We start from the raw sequence: 6,455 nt of genomic DNA on the forward strand, positions 1-6,455 counted from the left end.
TTCTCCTGCCTCAGCCTCCCAAGTAGCTGGGACTACAGGCACCCGCCAGCATATCCAGCTAATTTTTTTTTTTTTTTTTTTTTTTTTGGATTTTTAGTAGAGACAGGGTTTCACCCTGTTAGCCAGGATGGTCTTGATCTCCTGACCTTGTGATCCACCTGCCTCAGCCTCCCAAAGTGCTGGGATTACAGTTATGAGCCACTGGCCCCGGTCTATGCCTAATTTAAAAAATTTTTTGTAGAGACAGGGTCTCACTTTGTTGTCTAGGCTGGTATCGAACTCCTGGGCTCAAACAACCCTCTTACCTTAGTCTCCCAAAGTGCTGGAATTATAGGCATGAGCCACTATGCCCCGCTCCTGTCTTTATTTCTTACATCAAGCTATATGAAAGACATCTGTTTACATGTCAGCCACTCTTAGAACCATCACCTATTGAACACCTCTGTGCCAGGAGCTTTACATGTTCTCATTAGTCATCTCAATAAGCCTTTGGAATATGTATTATTATCTCCTTTTACAGATGAGTAACCCAAGGTTAAGTGACCGTCTCAAGAGCCGACAGCTAGTCCAGGATTTACACCTGCACGCTCTTCACTCTACATCACAGTATTATTCACTTGAGGGGTTGGTCTTTCTTACCCTGGGATCCGGCACAGTGCCTTTCCCATAATCGGCACTCACTCAAGGTTTGAATTCAACTGGCACTTCAGCAGGCTTTTTACTGTTAGTGAAGCGGAAAAGAGAAGAAAGGGAGTGTAAGGTGTTCTGGTAAACCAGTTCTGAGTGCTGGTGAGGAGGCCCTGATTTGTAGTATTTGCTAATTTCCAGAGTTGAAATATTCCCACTTTGGCTAATTTCAAGCTACCAACCTACTTGCAAAATTCCTTGATGTCTAACAAGGGCTCTCTTGAGCTGGTACGAGCCAGCTCCAGCACACTGCCCAGAAGCTCAAGTCATCAGGTACAAGTTACTTTCACTTCTGTGTCTTCTCTTCACAGCAGCTCTCTATACTTATACTTCACTGCAACCTCAGAAGAATAATGATTGTTCTACCTCTGCTAAAGCTTACCTTTACCAGAGCACTACAACCTATAACCTATCCTAATTCCAAGTGCTCTTAGGGGACCCCACCTTTCTTCAACATCCTCTTCCTATCTTGTATTCAGGCCGTTCAAGCCATTCTGCCTTCAAATGTGCCTAGGTCTCCTCTTTTGTAAATCTCTGGGCTAATCCCATAGCATCATCTGGCTTTCTACTAACAAGCAGTATAGCTCAATAGTTATAAGAGCCTGCAATGAAATCACATAACCTGGCTTTTCTGCTGGCAAGCTGCATGCCCTTAGGCAAGTTCTGTTACCTCTCCCTTGTGGTGAGTAAAGGAGTGCCTTCTTTACTCATCTGTAAAATGGTGATAAATAAAGTATCTACACCTTATGTGGTGATTGTGAAGAATGAGATGAGTAAATAGATGTAAAGGATGTAAATAGATGTAAAAGACTCAATAGTTTAGTTATTATAATCATTACGGCCTCATGCATGGTATAAATCCATGATGACCTCAGTGTGGTTAGAAGTTTGGATTTTCCCCTTTTACAAGTTGGTCATTCACAGTAACTGTCAACAAAACATTACAGTGGACACTGATAAAAACTTAACTCAAGGTGGGGTGCAGTGGCTCATACCTGTAATCCCAGCACTTTGGGAGGCAGGTGGATCGCCTGAGGTTGGGAGTTCGAGACCAGCCCCACCAACACGGAGAAACCCCTTCTTTACTAAAAATACAAAATTAGCCAGGCATGGTGGTGCATGCCTGTAATCCCAGCTACTCGGGAGGCTGAGGCAGGAGAATCGCTTGAACCTGGGAGACGGCGGTTGCAGTGAGCCAAGATCACGTCATTGCACTCCTGGGCAACAAGAGCGAAACTTCATCTCCAAAAAAACAAAAAACCTAACTCAAGGAGTAGCATATTCATTTTTGCATTTTACTTTTAATTAGCAGTCTATGGCTAAGCATGCCATTTTCCACAGTGTGTATATTCTCATTACTCAGAGCTTCTCTTTTCTTGTCAGAAGAAAAAACCATAATTTTCTTTTTTTTTTCTTTTTTTTTTTTGAGACGGAGTTTTGCTCTTGTTGCCCAGGCTGGAGTGCAGTGGCGCGATCTCGGCTCACTGCAACCAACCTCTACCTCCTGGGTTCAAGCGGTTCTCCTGCCTCAGCCACCCGAGTAGCTGGGATTACAAGCATGCGCCACCACTCCCGGCTAGAAAAACATAATTTTCTTAAACAACTGGCTAAAAGGAGTGAAAGGAGCATGAAAAAATGTCTTTAAAAATTAGTGCCTGCATTCTGCATTACATGTACACACATGCATAATGTGCACGTGCTAGTACATGCAGAATATTCCCCTTCTGCAATCCATTTGCTTTGGGTCGCTCAGTGTCCCATTTCAATCTTAGAGGAAAGAAAATGGTTTTCATGTAGGAAACCACTGATCAGAAGTACCTCAAGAGGTACAGGCTCCATTCAAGTCAACTCTCAGATGTTTCATCTCATAAAAGTGCAGATCAACCACCCTCACCATCAGCCAAGGAGTTATATACTAATTAGTAGTGGTAAACAGCTATTAGATCCTAAGATGAAAGAAGTGTCATATAGCTTATTATTATTAACCTCTAAATTCTTAAACATTATTAGATAGTTGATCTTGAGAGGAACATCCCCCTCTAATTTTTCTGACAGCCAAAATCCCAGAATCCTGAGACAGTTGATGGCTACCAGTCGTTAATAGAAAGCTATGGTCACTTCGTGGAGCTGAGCCTGAAGGAGCCTTGGATCTTCCTAACACTCTAGGCCCTGGTTTGAACTGAGAGCGACTATGTCTCATTAAGAGGCATTCAGACCAATTTCTCCACCCCAAAGACAGAGAAGAACCTTATAGTTCTCCACTAGTATATATCTGAATTCCTTTATCTATAGATTTTTTGTTTTTTGTTTGTTTTGTTTTGTTTTTGAGATAGAGTCTCACTTTGTCACCCAGGCTGGAGTGCAGTGTCGCTATCTCGCCTCACTGCAATCTCCACCTTCCAGGTTCAGGCCATTCTCCTGTCTCAGCCTCCCAAGTAGCTGGGACTACAGGCGCCCACCACCATGCCCGGCTAATTTTTAGTATTTTTAGTAGAGACAGGGTTTCACCGTGTTAGCTAGGATGGTCTCAATCTCCTGCCTCGTGATTCCTTGTTTTTTTTTTGTTTTTTTTTTTTTTTGAGACAGTCAGCTGACTATTGCTTTGGGGGCAGGGGGCTCAGGAGCTCTTGGTGAGGTGGTCCGCTTCCTCTTCACCATCACAGGCTTCTGGCTGCTGCAGGATGGCACAGGCCCTGCAGAAGGCTGCCATGTGCAGGTTGTTTGGACGAACAGAGGCAAGATGGCGCACTTCCGGGTTCTTCATCACCAACTTTTCCCGCGCGCGCGAAAATGCAGCCGGTGCCCAGGAAGGTGCAGATCAACCGGGCATGCGCCAGGTGACGTCAATCCGAAGAGACCAAGATTTACCTGGTCGCACCTACGGAACGCCCCCAACACGCCCGTGCCCCGCCTATTGCCCTTCCACTCCTAGAAAAGCCACTCACGGCGAATGTGCCACGCGGACTTCCCAGCCCCCACTCCTGTCGGGACTGCATCAGGAACTCCGCCCCAGAGCTCCACTGGGTGACTCTCTTGGCCTCCTTTGCCAGAGGCCGACAGACCTCACCCCCACACCTTCTTCCCTGAAGCTGGGTAACCAAAAATAAATTTGCAGTTTTGCTCCTACCCTTGCCTACTCGCTGGTTCTTTTGTGCTCGCTCTGGTGGTCTTAGAAAAACAAATCACAGGTCAGGGCGGTACTTGTTCTTGAGGATCCTACGTCTGATGCTGCTGAGGGTGGCACGAGCATTCTTGCTTTTTTGTTGCTGTTTATTTTTTTGAGATGGAGTCTCACTCTGTTGCCCAGGCTGGAGTGCAGTGACGCAATATCGGCTCACCACAACCTCTGCCTCCTGGGTTCAAGTGATTCTCCTGCCTCAGCCTCCTGAGTAGCTGGGACTATAGGCACACGCTACCATGCCCGGCTAATTTTTGTATTTTTATTAGAGACGGGGTTTCACTATGTTGGTCAGGCTGGTCTCAAACTCCTGATCTCGTGATCCGCCCGCCTCCGCCTTCCAGAAGTGCTGGGATTACAGGCGTGAGCCACCGTGCCTGGCCTGAGCATTCCTGTTGATGGTGGTCTGCGCGTAGGAGGTGGCAGGCTTCTGCTGGCTGGATCTCTGCTTCACCACCACGACACCTTTGCTGCAGGCTGTCGGCTCCACACCCACAGTCTTGCAGTGAATAAGCCCAATGTAGCGGAAGCAGTTGCAGGCTTTCAAGTTATTGGGCTCGGTGCTGTAGGTCTGCTTATTCCTCTTGATCAGGAAACTGGAGCAGTGCCAACCACCCATTGCAGATGTGCAGACATGGCGGCTTCTCTTGCAGCGGCAGCCGGAGATCGAAAAAGTATCTATGGATTTTAAATGTTTTTTTTTTTTTTGAGAGGGAGTCTGGCTCTTGTCGCCCAGGCTGGAGTGCAATGGCATGATCTCAGCTCACTGCAACCTCTGCCTCCCAGGTTCAAGCAATTCTCCTCCCTCAGTGTTTTTTTTTTGTTTTGTTTTGTTTTTTTGTTTTTTTTTTTTTTTGAGGCAGAGTTCACTCTTGTTCCCCAGGCTGGAGTGCAATGGCACGATCTCGGCTCACCACAACCTCCGCCTCCCAGGTTCAAGCAATTCTCCTGCCTCAGCCTCCCTAGTAGTTGGGATTATAGGCATGTGCCACCACGCCCAGCTAATTTTGTATTTTTAGTAGAGACAGGGTTTCTCCATGTTGGTCAGGCTGGTCTCGAACTCCCGACCTCAGGTGATCCACCTGCCTCGGCCTCCCAAAGTGCTGGGATTACAGGCGTGAGCCACCGCGTCCGGCCTGCCTCAGTGTTAGATATGAGTTCTAACTTTCTTTTTCAAAGAATCAATATGTCAGTATGTTCAATTCCTTGCCTTCTACTTTTTTTTTCTTTCTTTTTTGAGATGGAATCTCGCTCTGTCGCCCAGGCTGGAATAGAGTGGCACTATCTCAGCTCACTGTAAGCTCCGCCTCCCGGGTTCATGCCATTCTCCTGCCTCAACCTCCCAAGTAGCTGGGACTACAGGCGCCCGCCACCACGCCCAGCTACTTTTTGTATTTTTAGTAGAGACGGGGTTTCACCTTAGCCAGGATGGTCTTGATCTCCTGACCTCGTGATCCAACCGCCTAGGCCTCCCAAAGTACTTGGATTACAGGCATGAGCCACAGTGCTGGGCCTTTTGCCTACTTCTTTAAAACTTAACTTCCTCGTAAATCAACCTTTTGCGATTACCTACTCCACCCAGACTCATTCTGATTACCTGCTCCACCCTAACTCATTCCGATTACCTACCCCACCCTGACTCACTACCTGCTCTGTCATAACAATTTTTCCCGCTAAACCATGCACCCTGTCACTCTCTTTAAATTAGCCAATCGGAATTAGTTTAGCCTGTGCAGTCTAACCCTAGCCAATAGGGGAAGGACACAGCAGCAGGGGCCACATGTGTCAGGGATAAGAACCCCAAGGGAACACCCTTCTATAGCAGTAACTTGCCTTGCTGAGAATTAAAAAGAAAACTTTATATTCAAGTGCTATTTCTTTTGCGGCACTGAAACTTTACTTATAACATCAGCCTCCCAAGTAGCTGGGATTACAGGGACTCGCCACCATGCCCGGCTAATTTTTGTATTTTTAGTAGAGACAGGGATTCACCAGGTTGGCCACTGGGATTACAGGCATGCCTCACTGTGCCCAGCCCTAAATGCTTATTTACTCTTTCTTAAAGTGAATCCAAATACATCTTTCTTTCTAGAGTCTCGCTCTGTTGCTCAGGCTGGAGTGCATTGGCTCAATCTTGGCTCACGGCAACCTCTGCCTCCTGAGTGTCAGGCCTCTGAGCCCAAGTTAAGGCATCATATATATCCCCTGTGACCTGCACATATACATCCAGATGGCCTGAAGCAACTGAAGATCCACAAAAGAAGTGAAAATAGACTTAACTGATGACATTCCACCATTGTGATTTGTTTCTGCCCCACCCTAACTGATCAATGTACTTTGTAATCCACCCCGCCCTTAAGAAGGTTCTTTGTAATCTCCCCCACCCTTAGGAAGGTTCTTTGTAGTTCTCCCCACCCTTGAGAATGTACTGTGTGAGATCCACCCCCTGCCTGCAAAACATTGCTCCTAACTCCACCACCTATCCCAAAACCTATAAGAATTAATAATATGGCCAGGCGTGGTGGCTCACGCCTGTAATCCCAGCACTTTGGGAGCCGAGGTGGGCGGATCACAAGGTCAGGAGATCGAG

The 6,455-nt window shown here is 46.8% G+C and overlaps 1 pseudogene; it reads right to left on the bottom strand.

The window, feature by feature from the left end:
* Positions 1-3,304: 3,304 nt before the first annotated feature.
* LOC104657487 lies at positions 3,305-4,501 on the bottom strand (annotated as a pseudogene).
* Between the last annotated feature and the right edge of the window lie 1,954 nt (positions 4,502-6,455).

Source organism: Rhinopithecus roxellana, chromosome 10, assembly GCF_007565055.1.
Source record: "Rhinopithecus roxellana isolate Shanxi Qingling chromosome 10, ASM756505v1, whole genome shotgun sequence".
Lineage (NCBI taxonomy): Eukaryota > Metazoa > Chordata > Mammalia > Primates > Cercopithecidae > Rhinopithecus > Rhinopithecus roxellana.